Below are 19,742 nucleotides of genomic sequence, written 5' to 3' on the forward strand. Positions count from 1 at the left end.
GCTTTCTCCCAAGCACCACTGGTCACTCCAACTCCACCTTTTCTTTTTCTCTCCTCTGTTCCCACAGCTTGTCTGATTAAAATCAGGGCTCAAGAAAAAGTGCTCAGACAGCTGCATCATAGCACCTGGCCGCAAACTCTCCCCACACAGCAAGACAGAAAACCACCAAAAATAAGACCAAAAACAGGAGGAAAGGAAACCACAAAGCCCTTGGTAATAAGCATCCTTCAAAATGACAAAGCTCTGTGCAAAATTACTTCTATGCAGAACTTAACCACTGCTTCCCTTTTCTATGGTCTCTTAAGTTTGCTCTTTTAGTTCTATTATTCCATCTTTATTACTATTATTATTACCACCTGCTGCCTCCAGGGGGCCCAGGGCCTGGCCGCCCCCCACTCTGAGCATCTCCAGTGCCCCGGCCTGAGACGGCTCCACCTTCCAAGGACCACACCCCACAGGATCCTTGCCAACGCCTCTCAGCTGGGAACTCTGACCAGCAGGGCTCTTTCCAGAGCCAGATTACAAGGGGGAAAAAAACACACGCCTTGGAATTTTACAGAAGACAGCCAGCCAGCTCTGATTCCAGCAGTCTGCAGTGCTGCGGGCCAGAGCTCCTTCTCTGTGAGAATAAGAAGGGACCACGACGGCGACCAGGCAGAGGAGTAACCCCGAGACTCAACGAGGGGCCGTTCCAGGGAAGTCAGCTGTGAAGCCAAAAATCCCAGCGAGCAAAACGAAGAGCTCCACAGTCTTCACTCAGGAGACTAACCCTCCACTCCCCCCGCCCACCCTCTAAACGGGGCATCCCGCGAAGTACAGGGCCCACAGGTCATCGGCTGCCCTGCAGCTGGGACACAGCGGGCGTTCGCGGATGCGTTTCTAAGTCGGGCTCAGCAGATCTGGCTGCATTTTTTTGTCTAACATATTTTCAAAAGAACAATATTTGTTTTGGTGGAACCCAACATCTAGATACTATCTCTCCTTTAAAAATTCTAAAACACTCACAAAACCTCGAAGAATGTTCCCACCACAGTGTCAGGGCTGGGAATCCAAGCCTCCAGCGGCCAGTAGCCTCCTCTCTGTCACCCAGTCTCCAGGAAGATGACCGGAGCTGGAGCTCCACAGACCTCCAGGGAGATGCCAGTCTGTCCCCCGCGGTGGGGAGGGGGCCTCACAAGGTTCAGGGTCCAGCCCCTTCAGGTGACGGCAAAGCAAAGGCTAAGAGAGGGGCACACTCGATCACACACTCGTCACACTCGATCCACCCGACAGGGAAAAGCCAGGCTTGCAAGCTGCCAGCCAGTCCCCCCAAGGCCCAGAATGCCCTCCTCCTGCCGTGGGCTCCATGTGTCCTCTTATTCCTGCAGAGAGCACTGAAGGGAGACCAATAGAACTCCATTTAACAGTAGCTGAATTTCCAAATAATTAGCTAGACTTCAGTAGTATAAACCATGCTTTGGTCCTTCTATAAAACCTCCCGTTTCCCACCTAGGACCCTCCCCTGCATGGTTTGGGGACAGTCTGGGGTCAGGGAGAGATGGCTCTGGCCTTAGAGACATGGGAACTCACTTTGGTCCCAACTCTGTTACTTGGGAACCTGGGAAAAGTCCCTTATCCACCTGACCTTGTTTTCCCATCCAGAGGATATAAACAAGAACTAAATACCCTAACCTTGCCATCTCCCTGCCTCGCTGGGCAAATGAGACAATGTGTGTGAAATGGGTTTATCAACGATGGTAATTTATAAGAAGGGCTGCTCGCTTTGAAACTCCACGGCACCAGTCAGTGCTTCTGCCTTTATGCTCCTAGGATTGGTTTGTGATTCCTTCAGCCACATGCGAGATTCGCCGTGATGCCCAATTATCTTTTCCAGGAAAAGGCTCATTCTGGGTGTGATACTGGACATTCAGAACACAAGCCCTGCTGACGGTTTCATCGAAGCAGGACTTGGTCTCTGAATTGCGGAGAGCTATCTCCCCATGAGTCATGCTGTCTTACCACCCCTCCCCAAATCCACTAGAGGATGGATGGCCCAAGGGTGAATTAAAGTTCATCTTGTGCAAACCAGTTTTGCTTTCATTAAAAACTGACACATCGGGGGACTTCCCCGGTGGTCCAAGGGTTAAGACTCCGCACTCCTACTGCAGGGGGCAGGGGTTCGATCCCTGTTTGGGGAACTAAGGTCCCGCATACTGAGTGGGGTGCGGTCAAAAAAAAAATTTCTTTTTAATAAATAAATAAACTAACACATCAGTTCTCAGCAATCTAGCTCGGACTGTGACAGAGAACACAGCTCTCTCTCCCCTGCCCCCTGCAGCAGATTCACCAAGAGGTTGATAAAGGCCATTCGTGGGGCAGCTGCACACGCATCTGGACAGTAACGCCAAGCGTGACAGACGCCAAGTAAGCGACTGGCGCTTCACACCTACGAGAGGCCTGGAAAACAGCCGATCTTGGTAATCAATGATCAGTATTAACTAGTGTCCAAAGACGACTTCTCTGCAGACATACAAGCATAGCTGCTTTACTGTTTTCATTATAAAATGCATGCTTATGAGAGGAAGTCTAGAAAATCCTTAAAAGTGGGAAGAAAAAACATCGGAGTTCCAGCAGGCAAGTACCTCTTCGTGCCTGCAGTGTTTTGGTGGAGTTCCATAAACCACCAGACTGAAGCTTCAGGAGGTCGGGGAGGCCGCCGTTACCATGGTGACACAAGGCCTTGGATGGTGGGTGTGGCTTCCTGTGCACTCCTCAGGTCTGTGGCTGCAACTCTAGAGTCATTGACTAATTGCTGGTTGAGAAGAAATGTTACACAACAAAAATGTGCTGACTGCGCACAGCCAGCGATTTTTAGAAAGCAGTATCTTCGGAGGCTCCCAATTTCTGATGCAGGAGAAGTCTAAGAACTTTAAATTTTTGTAAATGTGCTTACATTTCTTAAATGCTGCCTTTCTTATGTCTTCCCTTAGGGTGTCTTCATTTCTAGTATTTCACCTGTTACACATCCACACTGCACTTGGCAACACAGCAAAGAGAAAATAACTAACAGTGATAAAAACAATTATGATGCCAAAGATGTAGTGCTAAGTGATAAGCATAAAAAGGTTCCAACCAGATGCTAGAATTAGATCACAAGTGGCAAATACCATCAGGTATTAGCTGTACAGCCCTGGGACTTTGCCCGTCTGTAAAATGAGGAAAATAGTAATGATATTAATGAAAATGATGGACATGAAATGCACAGCACAGAACACAGAAAGCACTCAATGTTAGCCTCACTTATTCACTTTTATTATGACTATTATTAAATATTATTGGCCAGAAAAGAAATATGCATGTGCAAGCTGAAACCAAAAAAAAAGATGGCATGAAGTATAAAGTGACAAGCAATATTCCTTTTATATGTGCCCGATGAGAAGGAATGATAAATGTGAACTAAAAACATGTTTTTAATTCTATTCCTGATGCCAAGTTATACCTGGAGGTTGCCTCAATTCTGAGGGCAATGATCGTATTTATCTTAAAAGAAAAACAAAATGAAAAAACGAATTGCATGGCCAGAGAGCTCTTAACAAGATCCCCCTGTTATGCAACAGTTTTCTTCACCTGAATTCTGAGGTAAGGGATCTATTCACAGTAAGCTTTCCAAAAGCCACAGAAAGTTCAACATGGGGAACGAGCACTGACACAGGGCCTTCACCTCCTGAGTGCCAGGACACAGGAGGACCAGAGCGTGTGTGCAGGCATGCGTGGGGCTACACAAAGCCACCTCTGACCCTCAGTGGGAAACCCGCTCGATGTGCCCCTTTCTGATGCAGTGGGATAAAAGTAAACTAATTCACTAACTATTGAGATTTCTAGTGAAATATTTCCCCACGAAATATTTCACCTCCAAAACATTTACAAGCAGGGCTTTGCAGATAGGGGAAAATACTTCACACACGTGGTAAGACAGATATTTTTTACTTCTTCTTAAAAAAAAAAAGAAATTGCTGAAAGTTTCATACTCACAGAACCTAACACATTTTGTTTTGTTTTGTTTTGTTTTGTTTGCGGTACGCGGGCCTCTCACTGTTGCGGCCTCTCCCGTTGCGGAACACAGGCTCCGGACGCGCAGGCTCAGCGGCCATGGCTCACGGGCCCAGCCGCTCCGCGGCACATGGGATCCTCCCGGACCGGGGCACGAACCCGTGTCCCCTGCATCGGCAGGCGGACTCTCGACCACTGCGCCACCAGGGAAGCCCAACATGTTTTTTTATACACAAGAGAAGGGGTATCTAACAGAAACTTACATACCTCCCCCGGAGCACCTAAATTGCGAATACTTATTCTACATCAAGTCTTTCAACCAATACAGACCGAACACTACGAGGACTCCTTTCTGATCTTAGTGTTTGGGCCCAAAGAGACGAAGACCCCAGTCGTCGGGAACTCGAGTCCAGTGGCAGTGGGACCCACGAGAAACAAGCATAATGAGAGCACCGGACAGTGACGGGGCAGGAAAACAGAAGAGGAGGGGCTGCGGGCAGGAGGGAAGCCCAGCGCTGAACCCCTGGGAGGCTGAGGTCTGAGCAAGGGCTTGAAGGAAGTGAAAACCCCACGAGGAAGGGCCCTCCCGGCAAAGGCACGGCCACAGCCCCGAGGTCAGCGCATGGGAGGAAGAGGGTGGCCTGGCTGGAGCTGAGGTAGCCGGGAGGTCGAGGAGGAGCAGAGGCCAGAGCAGGGCTGGCAAACCTCTCCTGCCAGGCACCGGAGAGTAAACCGTTTAGGTTTTTCGGGCCAGGAGACTATCGAGGGTGTCACAAAGGTCTGTGTCTCGAGGACTCAACTTTGCCGACATTTGAAGGCAGCCGTGGAAGGTGTGTAAGCACACTGACGTGGCTGTGACGTAGACGCAGAAATGTCAATTTCATAGGCCTTTCACAGGTCGCAAAGTATTTACCTTTTGATTTTCCCCCCAAGCACTTTATAACCATCAAAACCATTCTTAGCTTAAGAGCAGGCGCAGGAAGGAATGGCTCCTGGGACTTGGTAAAGGGCCACTGCAAGTGCAAAGCTCTGCAGTAACATGACCGACTTGGGTTTTAACAATCACCTAGAAGCTCTTGCGAACAGGCCCCTGCAGGAGGGGTGAAAGCGAGGGGACCAGCGCATGGACAGTGTGACAACCCTGGAGTGAGGGGGTGGCAGGACTCCTCCCGTGTCCAGGATGCAACCGGGGGTCCCAGCTTGAATGAAAATGGGGAATGGTGAGAAAAAGAGAGGCACTGTGGATCATCCTGGGTTTGGGGCCTGAACAGCTCACTGACCGCCAGCTGAGATGGGCCAGGCTGCAGACGGGACACAGGACAAGGGGCCAGGGAGGGGGAGCTTCAGACCCGGGGGAGAGGAAGCCAACGCACCTTCCCTATTAGGAGCAGTCCATGGTCCAGCGCAGGGAGACGTCAGTATTCACAACCGGGGGTAAAGAGAGGCTGTGAGTCGCCTCATGTTAGGTCCCCAAGTCTGGCTTTGCTGCCAAATGAGTTACAGAGCGTTTCCATTCTCGTGGCTTTCTGATAGGAGACAAAGGACTTGAACCTTTTTGCTGAATAAATACCTAAATGACTACAAAGGCGGGTGCGGGGGCTCCTGAAGGCTATTTATGTGCCTCTGAACTTGGCAACCTGGGGTTTACCGTGCCTGCAATTTGTCCCCATTTGTCCTTAAAGTCTGGAATAATTTTCAAACCTCCGCTAGAAACAGCAACTGGCCTGAATCAGTTACACAGACTGAATTCCTCATGCCCGTGCCCCATCGTGACCTCTGCTGCTTCCGTGTCCTGGATCCCGGCACTGCCCGCCCCACCCCACCCCCACCCCCCGGAATATCCTAGAGAGCAGAGCAGACCATTCTCATCTGGGGGGAAAAGCCCCTCACCGGTCTGGGCCAAGCCTGCCTAGCCAGTGGGTGGCCAAGTGGAACAAGTGACGTCCAAAAAGGATCCCATGCGAGTGATGCTTGCAAGTGGCCCTCTAGTTTCTCTCTTTTTCCGCCCAGCTTTATTGAGATATAATTGACAGATAACATACGTAAGTTTACTGTTTACAATAGGGTGATCTGATACACATATATATTGTAAAACCATTACCACAGGAGGTGCTAACACCCCCCATCACATAATTACCTTTTTTGTGCGGTGGGAACATTTAAGATCTACTCTCAACAACTTTCAAGCACGTAATACAGTACTGTTAAGTCACCATGCCACACATTAGACCCCAGAACTTACTCAGCTAATCACTAGCAGCCTGTACCCTTTCACCGACATCTCCCCATTCCGCCCCTGGCAACCACCAATCCGTTCTGTTTCCACGAGTTTGCCTTTTTTTGATTCCACATATAAGTGAGATCATACAGTATTTGTCTTTGATTTATCTCAATTAGCACGATGCCCTCAAAGTTCATCCATGTTTTCACAAAAGGCAGGATTTCCTTCTTTTTATGGCTGAATAATAAATTCTATTGTGTATATACCACATCTTCTTTATCCATTCATCCATCCATGGACACTTACGTTGTTTCCACGTCCCGGCTCTTGTGAATAATGCTGCAATGAATGTCGGGCTGTAGCTATCTCTTCTAGACACTGTTTTCATTTCCTTTGGATATATGCCCAGAAATGGGATTGTCAGATCACATGATGTTTCTATTTTTTGAGGAGTCTCTATATTGTTTTCCATAGTTGCTGTACCAATTCTCACCCCCACCAACAGTGCAGCACGAGACTGCCCTTTTCTCCACATCCTCTCCAACCTCATTTTGGTAAAAAACCATTCGAGCAGGTGGAGATACCATCTCATTGTGGTTTCCCTGATGATCAGTGACGTTGAGCATCTTTTCATGTACCTCTTGGCCACTGGTATGTCTTCTTTGGAAAAAGTCTATTCAGGTCCTTCGCCCATTTTTTAATCAGATTGCTTGGGTTTTTGCAGGTTTCTGTTTTAGGACTGGTGAAGGGGCTCTCAGAACCATTTCCAGAGGGCTCCGTGGGCACGTGAGCAGTGGCGGAAGCCCTGAAGTCATGTGCAGTTTTCCAAAGCTGAGCGACCACTTTGTGCAAATCCTGACTTGGTGGGGAATTTCTTTTTAAATTTATTTTTGTAGCCATGGAATAAAGCCTCACATGACCCTGTCATTTCCCACACGTGGAGAAGGCGTCACCAATTACCACCCTTCACGCCTGGCTGATTAATTACAGCACACCCCCCGCCAAGGTCCTCTACAGTTCACTCTGCACTGCCCGCTTCCCTGCCCTCCCCCAGTACCGGGCACCAGGAAAAAGGCAGAGACCGCCTCCCCCGTGTCCTCGCCCCCAGCCCCACCTTCTCTGTCATCTGATTCCTCCTGGGCAAAACTGGGGCAGGAAGAAAGAAAACACACAGCCCGACACACACAGTGTGACTCACTCCAGCTCGCACTCCCCTGGTGGCTAGAAACACACACCTGCACAGGCTCTCTCGGCACACAAGGCAGGGACCAGCTGCAGTAACTTGGAGGGCCCTCTGGGAGCAGCCAAAAGTCCCCATTCTGGCTTCAAGAAGTCCTCCAGGAGGAAAAACGGGAAGCCTGTCAAACTGACTCGGTAGAGCACCCAAAGGCCTCCGGGGAAACGCATTTCACCTGCTGTGAGGAAAACAAAGGGCTCATTTGTGTGCACCACCAGGCGGGGAAGGATCGACCAAAGGAGACCCGCTGCTCTCTGCACCAACCAAATACTTAAAGCAGCTGAGCTCCTCCACAGCCCTGAGCACTTACATCACTGACTGAAGACTTCGTTTTTCACAGGCTTTTTAAATAAAGGTATTACTCCAGCGCCCACAGCAACTAAAGAAGGAAATGGGGCGCCAGCTCACTGCTCTGCCCACAAATGAGAAATAAGCAACCCACCCCCCGCCTCCCTGGGGACTTGAGGGTCCTCCGACGAGTCTCTCCCTGGACCACCAGACCTGCCTGCCTTAAGCATCCCACAATTCCACAGCTCTCTGCTCCCTGACGTGAGGCAGAGGGCTCCGATGTCACAACTGCCATGGTGACCCCCTCCCAAGGCCCCCACCATCCTGCCTGGGCTTCTGACGTCATTAGTCAGGGTTTCACCTGTGTCAGGTACTACGTGTTCACACGCAAGGCCTCTGTGCCAACTCCACAGTTCCTATAACTTTAAAACGCAACGCCCTCGCGATGCCTTGCGTGACCTTAACAGGTGATGCACAGAGTGGAGGCTGATTTTATCAACAGTGGACAGCACCTAGACAGGGTTTCCCAAAAGGTCATCAGCAGGCTTGGTCCCGGCAACTTGCAGGGGTTATGTGTTTTGATTCAAGTATTTAAAAATTATCTTAAAAAGCTAAAGACTTTGCCGTGAGTCCAACAGAGGTAGCTGGGGAACCAGGATGTCTGTCCACCAGCCTAAGGAGGGCCACACAGCAAATGCACCGAACCTGTGCCACCCCAGCGACTGCAAAAGTCACACCAGGGGGGCGGCTGACTTACAGCAGAAGTGCCCCGTCTGTAACAGACTCACAGATAGAACCAACTGGTGGCTTTACCAGTGGGGGGAGGGAGGGGGAGGGGCAGGATGGAAGTGGGCGATTAAGAGGTACAGACCACTAGGTGATAAAATAAATAAGCCACGAGGATATATTGTACAGCACAGGAAAATACAGCCATTATTGTATAGTAACTTTAAATGGAGTATAATCTATCTGTTGATTCACTATGTTGTACACCTGAAACTAAGTCAACTATACCTCAATAAAAAAATGAAGTATTAAGTATGTTCATACAGAAAAGCACCCCATCTGATTCATTAAGTGGTTCCTTCTCATGTCACTGCATTTGATGTAGGAATTTTTTTTTTAATTAATTTATTTATTTATTTTTGGCTGTGTTGGGTCTTCGTTTGTGTGCGAGGGCTATCTCTAGTTGTGGCAAGCGGGGGCCAGTCTTCATCGCGGTGCGCGGGCCTCTGACTATCGCGGCCTCTCTTGTTGAGGAGCACAGGCTCCAGACGCGCAGGCTCAGTAGTTGTGGCTCACGGGCCTAGTTGCTCCGCGGCATGTGGGATCTTCCCAGACCAGGGCTCGAACCCATGTCCCCAGCATTAGCAGGCAGTCTCTCAACCACTGCGCCACCAGGGAAGCCCTGATGTAGGAATTTTGAACTTACGGCTGGATTATCCAGGAGTGACGAACACAAGAAGGTAAAAACTATTAGTTTTGCGTACACTGATAAGTAACCACAAAGAGACAGCACGAGCCAGCTGTGGGCCGTGAAGCACGGGAATATTTCCTTTGCTGTCGTGCATGATTCAGAGCTGAGACACTGCTCAGGGTTCGGGGCTCTGGTCCCAGGAGACACAGTGACCATCCCACAAGAGGAGAGGAAGAGGGAACAGCAGCAAACCCACGGGTGCCGGCTGGGTGGTCGAGGTGCGCCCCTGGTGTCTCCTCCTAATAAGGAAACAAATCCCATCATCTCAAAGCCCAGCACAGTGGAGATTAGGGCCTCCACACGGGGGGAGCACAATTCTGTCCCGAGCACTGACCTTAGATAACATTAGTTTTCTGGTCTCCAGGGCTGGGATGGATGAGGAGGGTTAGGGTTGATCTCCAAGGCGTCCTGGAGATCTAAAATTCTGCCGATTCTCAAAATTGATTTAACAATCAATATCCACTTACACAGTCCCATCAAACACAGCCCCACAAGACACAGCACCCCTGACAGCCAGGAACCCCAGTGTCTTCCCAGCCTCACTTGCCTCCCCGAGACCAGCAGAGGTGCTGTCGAAATGAGAGGAAAGGCTGTGTTTCTGGGTAGTTTCCATGGAATCACGGCATCACTCTCCTGTCGAGAGCACTGCAAGCTATCAGGGCGACCACTGCATTTACACAAGCACATCCAAGAACATAACCTGCTAGGCGTGAGAAACGCCTGACACGCAGTGCATGACGTGTGCAAAGCAGCATGCCCTTGCTTCCTTCTGAAGAGAGAACATTTTGACCTTGTGGTTCTCTATAATGTTGTAATAACCCACCCTAGTTTATGCCGATTTATTCTTAAACGGCTCTTAGTAAGGTAAGTTAATGCATACATTTTTCTTACTCTCCAAAGACAGAGACGTTCTAAAATAGACTTCGCCACTTCAGGCTGCTGTCAACAGCTAGCTCTTGTTCATTTCGTGTAAACCATCGACTATAAATACTTCGGCTGTCTCTGCAGGGGATTTATTAGTGAGCTCGGTTTAGCGGTGGATTTACACCAACAGGAAGTGGCAGGATGGTCACGCCCCTCTGTTTACACGTCTCACTCCCTCCATCTACCGGTGGCTGCTGAAAATGAGTCCTAAAACGGTCCAGGCTTGCATGTTTCAATAATGGACACTAACAACTCTATAGAGCCTTGCTCCACCTGACTTACAAAGAACAGCATGATGTCAGGTGCTCTACTTAGTTAACAAAATTGAAACCATATGAGCAGGCAATTACGGCAAGAGTGGCCCAGTATGTAATTAAGTAAGGTGAATTCTAGACTTCAATGACACGGACATTATGAGACTACACCTCAGTGTTTAGGTTGGATTTGGGGTGCCCGGGGTTGCTATCACCGTTTCTGGCCGTCCAGAGGCCACGCTTCCCCGGGAAGCCTGCTTTTCTAAGGGTCAGCTCTGAGAAGCAGTGATGGGCTCCAGCAGCTGTTTTTTAAGGCGTCCTAACCGTGCTGGCTGGCTCCCCAACAGATCCTTGGCTTTCCAGCCACTTCCCCTAGAGGCTGGGCTTCACTTTTCACTCCTTGACCGGGGCACTTATGCAAGGCTGCCCCCATACTCTCTGAGACCCCTTTTCTGGGGAAATGTGAGCGAGTTCTTTAGGCGTGAAATAGACTCCTCTGGGCTCCACACCTGGCCCATCTGGCCCATCCCCATACCCCAGGCTCTCAGACAAACAGACGGCCCTCTTCCTCCTCATCAATGCCAACTGGGGGGTCCCGACTCCAGCCACCTTCTCTGGATAGGCTGAGGTTAAATTTCCTTAAAATTTATTTCAATGTCTTTGTAACTGTGTTGATATCATTTAAAAAAAAAAAAAAGTCTGGAAAACTACGCATCCTATGCCCAGTCCTTTAAAATAACAAGACTGCTCATGGAATGCCGACCGTGGTGCCCAGCACACAGTCGTGCTCCGCATGAAGGAAGGACAGAAGGACGAAGTAAACTGGACAGGACCATATAATCATTTTAAAAGTTGGAACGGCAGAGAGACCAGAAAGCTATTCCTGTGTTTATGAAGGAGAAGGACAGGCGAGAGAGACCACTGCTGATTCCAGTTTTCTTTTTCAGGTTTAATAATAAAAATAATATTTAAATAGAAAACAAATCAAAATGCAATTTTGCTACAAAGAACAGACAGTATTAGAATGCGTTTCATCACCAGAAGGGGGCAGTGTCTTCAAGACTACGTAAGTCCTTACCCTGCCTCAAGTCAGCTCAAACACTGAAAGCCCACATGAGACTAAAAATACACCAGGTTTCCGTTTAAATATCTCACTCTCCACTTCCTTTATATCACTAAAAAAAAAAATTATTACATGTGAACCTACAATTAAAATTTTAATTAACATAGTTATGATATATTATAAATTAATGCAGATATTGGTTCATCCTTTTCCTTTCATAGTTGTGGTGCTCTCTTACATTACATGAATACACACTTTTTGAAAATCTCAAAGCCACAGGTAATCCCAATGTACCCTGCAATCAGGGTGGCTGACCTCAATAATCAGTACAGAACTACGGACCCACAACCTTTACGGCATCATTTCCCGCCATCTCACACACGGCCAGGTAAGGAGGGCCTTAAGCAGGATGGCGTCACCTCAGGCTTGTTCTAGAAGCTCAGCCGGCCCTCGAGGCCAGCCTCCTGGCCACAGTCCCAACACCCACCGTCTGATCATCACCGACCGCAGCGCTCAGACACCCCCCTCTTTATGTGGAGCCAAAACGTGTATTCCTGGGATCCCGACATTCGTGGGAGCCTTGCAAGGAGAAGTTACACCCACCCCACCTTCTATCTCCCAATGCCTCCTCTCGTCTCCAGGAAAAGAGTAGCTTCAACCCTGAGAGGGCATGGCTTTCCCGCCATTACCACCCTGAACAACCTCGGCCAGATTCCATGTTCCATGCACGTGTGGCCCACAGTGGAAGCTCTGGCTTCCCTCTGTCTCAACTCTGCTACGATTACTGGTGTCAAGTCCCTCCCAGGCATGTCCCACCTGTGAACAAGGAGGCCTGCCTGGAATTACTGATCACACCTGCAGGGAGGAGGGCCTGAGACGTTCCCTGGAGCACCCTCTGCCAGTCTGTGCCAACAGCCACAAATCCCCCCGTGGTCCTAGTTCCAAAACTGCCAGCCTGGAACCAGCCTCTTCTGGAGCCCAGCCCCCCAGCACACTGCAAGACGGGGTCTCGTCCAAAGGAAAGGTCCCCCAACTCCATCATCACCGGGCTCCTTCTATGCGCCCTGGTTTGTCTGCTGGTCCTCAAGAGCGTGGTGTCCAGAGCAAAGCCCACATCCCAGCGGTCTGAGCTTCCGGGGACAAACACCTCCTCCATCTGGGGCGGGGATGACAGGCACAGATCCCGGCCGCCTCACCGACCCCACTAGACATAGCTCCCCATCCAGCTGGGCCTGGACCTCTCAGAATCAGAGCTGCCTCAATTTACTCCCATCTCAGACTTGAGGGAAACATACACACACAGCTAATGGGGCACACTAGCTCTTTGGGGACCACATCCCACTAAGAAAAAGAGCAACTGACTCTCTGAACCCAAACCCATCGGCCTTTAGGACACCTCCCACCAAGGGCTGCTGGGTTCCAGACCCAACACCAAGATGTCACGTTATTTCCTGCTCAATTCCATCACATCGAATCAATTCATTCCTATCGCTGTGTATAGGGACATACACTGGCCCTTTAAATGTGTCTGATCCCATCAGATTCGATGGGCAGGTTTCTTTACCCTTGGATTCGATGGACTGGCTGTGGCTGAGGGTGCAATCAGGGGCTTTGCTGGGTGTGACCTTCGGGGAAGCCCACCTCTGCTGGATCCCTGTCCCAGCATCGCCTCCCAGTGAGCCAGGAGGCCGTGCGGGGAGGGGAGCGCTCTGCCACGCTACCATCCACTGGCGGCCCCTTGCAGAGGGCCTGTCCCTTTCTTTGCATCGCATTCACAAAAGGACAGATAAGGTCCTTCTTCTAAGATCCCTTTGTATTCTTGGCTGGGCTCAGCTTTTCTGACACTCCTCTCCCAGCTCATCACCCGTGCTTATCCACCACCAACCTCGTGCCCATCTTCACACCCAACCTGGACGCCAGGCAGCTTGGCCTCCTTGCCCATCATTAGTGTGTGCAAACACCCATACCCCTGGGAGACGCGGCATCTGACAGAGCAGGAAGGATGTGCACCGAAGGGTTAATAATATTCATCTTTGTGGGGAGAAATCATGGTTGCTTTCTATTCATGTTTTTATAATAAGAAAAATTAGAACTATTTTTAAAAATCCAAACCTTAAAAAAGTTCCCATTGAGTAAAAATTGGGATAGATGGTAACAGTGACAGAAAAGGAAAGATACTTCCTAATCCTTCCCAAACCTTCTCCTAAGGGATCTCTCCTCTTCCTCTCTCTGGACTCTCTGGAATTCCGTGTCCCTTTACCTGGACCGTCCCCACCTGTGCCCTCCTTCTCCCTCCTGGCAACAAGTGACGACACAAACCCTAAGATGACCATCACGTCCTCCGATCATCTTCACTCCAGAATAATTTAAAATATAAAGACAGTCATCCCAAAGAGGAAATGACACCTGCAGATGGCAAGGCCCACTTCCCCGCTGAAGAACCAGAAGTCACGTGTGAAAAGTTCAGGTGGAGGGAAAATTCAAAAATCAGACACCGAAACAAAGATAGCTCTCAAAGCATAAGGGTACCTGGCAACCTTTCTTGAGGGCTGGACCCAAGCAGGACCGGGGAAGGGCATTTCCAGAACTCCTGGAGAGAGGAGTGCTTGGAAACTGTGGCAGAGCTATGACTACACACTGAAGGTTTGTGTCCCCCCAAAATTCATATGTTGAAACCTAACCCCCAAGGTGATAGTATTTGGAGGCAGGACCTTTGGGAGGCCATTAGGTCATGAGGGTGGAGCCCTCATGAAAGGGATTAGTGCCCTTATAAAAGGGACCCCAGAGGCTCCCTGGCCCCTTCTGCCACATGAGGACACAGTGAGCACACAGCCATCTATGAACAAGGAAGCAGACCCTCACCGACACCAAATCGACACCAAATCTGCTGGTGCCTTGATCTTGGACTTTCAGCCTCCAGGAGTGTGAGAAATGGTTGTTTGCTGCTTAAGCCCCCCCGCCCCCCCGTGTATGGCCCTTTTGTTACAGCGGTCTTGACTAATGCAGATATATTCCAAGTAAAGGAAACACAGGTGTATTTCAATAAGGAAACAAATAAGTAAGCGCAAGCATGAAGAACAGCAGAAATCCAAACTGCTGAAAACCTTAGGGGCCAGTTAAAATTCCGAAGCAAGCTCGGAAGACAAGCCACTTGAGACCCTCCTCTGCTGGAAGAGTCTTTAAAAGAGTCCCATCAGTAACAACAATCTCCAGTATATTCTATAAAGGGAGCCCACCTGTAGTCACAGAGCCTAGGGATAAATTTTAGTCATGACATTTACGGCATTCTCGATCTGTAATTTACACTAATAATCTCCAAGTAAAGAAGGATTTAAAAGGAACAGAAAAAGTAATCACTTGTGTCTCTCTGTGAACTTAAGGAAATCCAAAAATCTTCCCAAAAAGACACTCAGGAATGTGCATGAATAGAGTATAACTTCTTAACAACCGGCTCTGGGAGACTGTTAATAGCTCTACTAAAAGCCAAGTATTACTTTAAATCAGGATTTTACCATGTGGAGGGGTTAAGTGTCAGAGGCCACACCTGACCAGGTGTGTCAGCAGTCGTGAGTCAGGGGTTCTAAAGAGGTTTGCCCATCTCAGCACCGAGGACAAGCGCCAGGGTGAGGGGTGGAACTGACTTTAAATATGGAATAGGGCGAGTGGGTGGGAGGTTGATCATAGAGTCATGGAAGAAGGAGAAGGAAGCATAGTTTTCCCTTCATTCTAAGGTACTTTATCCGTAACGAATTCTGAGAACTACCCTTCCCTGTGACGATTTTCATTTAGCAGTGGTTGAACAAACTCCTCCAAGTAAAGTGAAAGTTCCTAATACCCAGCAAATGACTGCGCTTCAGTTCCTGGGAAGCTGTGGGAGAGCGGCAGGGCTTGCTGTTTACCCCTGGCTCCCCACCTCCAGGGTGGCAGCTCCACTCACCACCACCCCTGCCTCAAGCATCCCTCCAGTAAAACAGATTCTTGGGCAACAAAGGAAACAGTATCTTTCCAATCCTTCCAATTGCATCACGCTCCCAGTGAGCTCAGAAGTCAAGTCACACCTACGATTATTACAGGGAAGATGCAGGACTCAAAGAAAGCTGTCTTCTCCAATTTTCTTTCACTCTCCAGCTGTCTGTAGCTCCATCTGCTTTAAAAGACAAGACTCAGTCCTCCTTTGATCAGAAACTCTTTTCTACTTTTCCACCTGCTGGCCCCTAGTAGAAAGCTCTCCAGGTAATGAGGAGACAAGAGGTATTTGTGTAATTAACAAGTGAGATACAAGTGATTCTATTATTGCAGCCATGTTTATATTTGGGTAAGACCTCCTCCCTATAAACGGTTCAAAAATTATTCAATTGAAGGCACTGACTCGTCCGTTCAAATAAGGATTTAGCGAGCAGTTCCTCATTAACCTGCAAAAGAATGAACTAACAACAGAGTTAGTGAAACTGTCTGTCTGCGTGGGACTGGAAACCGCCACCCCGGTAATTTTTTGCGTCTTGACTGGGTTGCCACTTACACACGAGAGCTCTCCTGGTGGAAATTCTCAAGCTCAATTACACTCTAGTGAAACGTGCCCAAGAAAGCCGCCACGTGTGCACCATCCCCTGACCCACTGTCCAGCACCCAGAGTCCGGAACCCAGCGTATCCTACTGCACCCAAAACACCCTTCCGAAGTGAGTTTGCAAGAGGTAAGCATGGGTGGTCCGCCAGTGGTGAGTGCAGTGGCTCCTGTCTCTCCCAGATTATGTACCCCTGCAGGCAGCCTGAGGGCTCAGCCACCCCAACTCTCGTGTGTGTGTGTGTGTGTGTGTGTGTGTGTGTGTGTGTGAACCCACACCGTAGTGCTGAGTCATACTGAGTCGACTAAAGTTCTTACACCTACTGTTTATCCAGGAGGCGTTTCTTTCCAGCCACGCTTCCCCCACCTGTACCTGACTAGCTGACCAGCCAAACTCCTGCACCTCTCCCTTGCCCCTGCCCACGTCTAATCCACAGTCAGAACCTGTCTCAACACGCCCCTTGGTACCAGCTGCAATCCGTGACCTTAAGTTTAAAGGATTCCTCCAGCTGGTTCTGATTTGCACAAATCCGGGCTGCATGCGGCCGCAGCTCTTAACCGCTCCCCCTGCCGTCTCAAGATACGCTCCAACTAAACAGAAATGACCAGACTGGCTTTGTTTGGGGGTCTGCACAAAACAAGGAGCTGACCCCACGGCAGAAATTAAGACGACGGTGGATGCCAATGGGTGAAAACCTGGTGTGCGACAGATCTGAATGTACCTGTTGCTTTTAACTTCTAGTTTTTAGGAAGGAAAAAATATATTTAGTTAAAATGGACTCACACTTCTGTGGGATTCTTTTTTTTTTGGCCGCACTGTGAGGCATGTGGGATCTCTTAGTTCCCCGACGTGGGATGGAACCTGTGCCCCCAGCAGTGGAAGCACACAGTTTTAACCACTGGAAGTCCCTGTGGGATCTTTTTAAGCCTGTCCTCCAAACCTACCATTCACCCCGAGCCTCCATGGGATGGCTGGTGCCACCTCCCTCCTTCCACAGACTGGACGTCAGCATGACCCCGCTCTGCCCTTTTCCTGGCAGACAACTACTGGCCTGAGATAAAGTCACAGGTCCAAAGACATTCCTTTGGCAAGACGGCCATGGCTGTGGTCTTCTAACAGTGATGCCCAGTCTGGGGTGGCCTGCCTGAACTTGTCCCCTTCAAAGCTGCCCCAGGACCTTGGCTTTGGCCTTTCACCTCTACGAATCAGGGAGAAATGAGGATTATTCTGGAAAATGCACATGTGGGGCTGGAGATGGCCAGTTAGCTAGGGAATCATTTCAACTTTAAAACACAGGGGCACCCGGCAGGTTCAAGGCCAAATCCTACCAACAGTTTTAAATGAATGGAAAGCTCTTTTAAACATTTTCCCCCAATTCCAGAAACATATTTCATCAAAAAAGTTCTGTCAATTCTCGCCAAAGCTGCTGCCCGGGGTCATTAGTGTTAGAAAGGAAAGTCAGGACCCGGCACAGTATGCTGTGATTCCCGGGAAGCTGGGAGCAAGGGCGCTGACCCCAAACTCTGGTGATGGCGAGACAGGCTGAGGCCGCAGGCTCCCAAGTTCTGACGGATCCTGGGCTCCCTTGGGCCATCACCCCAGCTGCAAAATCCTTGAAACCCGCTCCATGCTTTTGTTATAAATCACAGTTGAGAAACATTTACACATCCTTCTAAAAAGGGTACTGCTCTTCGATGTGAGAAGCCCAGATTTTGGCGTCCCTTTGATCTCAAGGTTGCCACTGAAACCTGACCCCATGATTATGCGCACGACCTGGTGACCCAACAGCAGAGGGCTCTGTCAGTGCAATGAGGGGCCGCCACTTCTAAGGAGACGCCGCGTGGTTCTCAATGGGCCGCCACTGGCATTTGGGGGCGAGACAGTTCTACACAGGGCAGGCCTGTCCAGCACATTGGGAATGAGTAGCAGTCCGGGCGTTAGGGCACTAAAGGCCATGGTGTGATGACCAAAACTGCCACCACACACTGTCACACTGCCGCTGAGAGCAGCACCGCCCAGCTGAGAGTGGAAAGGGCAGCATATTCAGAGGTCTGCCAAGGTCAGGCCCAACCTGGGGCCAGAATGGGCTGAAACCACAAATAGGAACCCCAGGGCCACATCTGGGGGCCAGATGTCTCTTCTCCTACGGGGCTGGCACCCCCATGGCATCCCCTCTTGACTCCCCAAGCCTCTCTCCAGCATCACTCCCATCACGATCGTGTGCTGTCTGCTGCAGTAACATCTTCCCTGGATGGGACAAACAGCTCACATCCCTCAGAGGCTGCTGTAATCCGTCAGGTTCTTTCTTGAAGGCCTTAAAGATCTCCCTGGGTAAACACGCAACAATAAAACCTTCCTGCTTGCTATTCAAATAACCACATTCCACAGTTTTCTTCTTACACGTTTCAAGCTTTGCCACCAACCGTTGTCATTTTTCAGGATGTCCCTGTGTTTGTAGGATATCCATGGCAACATCACTAAGTTTTCATTTTTCCTTTTAAATAGCTTCCATTAATATTTCCATCAGTTTCACACTCAGTCCATTAAAAACAATATAGACAATCATCCTACTTTATGATCAAATTCTGTATAAATCAGGGGTCACAAAACAAGCTTTAAGACCCAGCATCTTGACACACAGTGTATAACTTCCAAGTGCCAAACTCTGTGAGCATCAGTTTCTTTTGTTTGTTTGTTTTTTTGTTTCTCATTTGTCAATTTTTTTTTTTTTTTTGCGATACGCGGGCCTCTCACCGCCGTGGCCTCTCCCCTTGCGGAGCACAGGCTCCGGACGTGCAGGCTCAGCAGCCATGGCTCACGGGCCCAGCCACTCCGCGGCATGTGGGATCTTCCCGGACCGGGGCACGAACCCACGTCCCCTGCATTGGCAGGCGGACCCCCAACCACTGCGCCACCAGGGAAGCCCCTGTCAATTATTTTATACCTACAGAAAAGCATGCCAAGTACATGTATAATCTCTTCAAAAGTTAATAATATATGAAGGGAAAAAAGATAACCAAGGACTATCATGATATATAACTACCATCCTCCAAATATATACATTGATTTAATGAAATGATGCCTGGAATATAGGCACAAAATAGACAATAAGTATGTATAGAATACCTTGAAGAAAATGTCACAACACTGTAAATCAACTATCCTCCAATAAAAATTTTTAAAAAAAGAAATAACAATAACCCTGCTCACAAAACTAAAAAAAAAAAATTAAAAAAAATAAAGAACCATTAGGATGGAAGGTGAGAATTTCATTATAAGCATCAGTTTCTTGATAAGAAAACCTCACTCCATACCTCACGCGGTTATAATAAGGACCAGATAATGTAACAAGCTCTGCAAAAGTGCTGGGAAGTCACAACGCAAGGGCAGCGGTTAGTACTTGTTATTCGCCATCATCACGGTGGGGCTGCATCGTTACTGGATAAAATCTAGAGCATCTTATACCCACTGCTCAGCAGCAGAGAAAGCACCTCTCACACAGAGCCTGATTCAAAGGTTCTCACTTGATTGCTTTTTTTCTTCCACGCTGTAGCTGAGCTGTCACTTGCTGGGTATTTATCGAAGTACCACAATTAAAACACAAGGGGCCAAAGAAGCGAAAACAAAGTAAACACAAAATGATGGCTAACATCAATTAAAACTGATCCTAGGTAACAACTCTCTGG

The 19,742-nt window shown here is 49.0% G+C and overlaps 1 protein-coding gene across 3 annotated transcripts in view; it reads right to left on the reverse strand.

Annotated features, from left to right (window-relative positions):
* Window positions 1–19,742, reverse strand: part of AGAP1 (ArfGAP with GTPase domain, ankyrin repeat and PH domain 1) — a 552,897-nt gene that overhangs the window by 454,040 nt on the left and 79,115 nt on the right. The window lies entirely within an intron of this gene.

This window comes from Aethalodelphis obliquidens, unplaced genomic scaffold (assembly GCF_003676395.1).
Source record: "Aethalodelphis obliquidens isolate GAN/ISIS:26980383/991018 unplaced genomic scaffold, ASM367639v1 scaffold2, whole genome shotgun sequence".
NCBI lineage: Eukaryota > Metazoa > Chordata > Mammalia > Artiodactyla > Delphinidae > Aethalodelphis > Aethalodelphis obliquidens.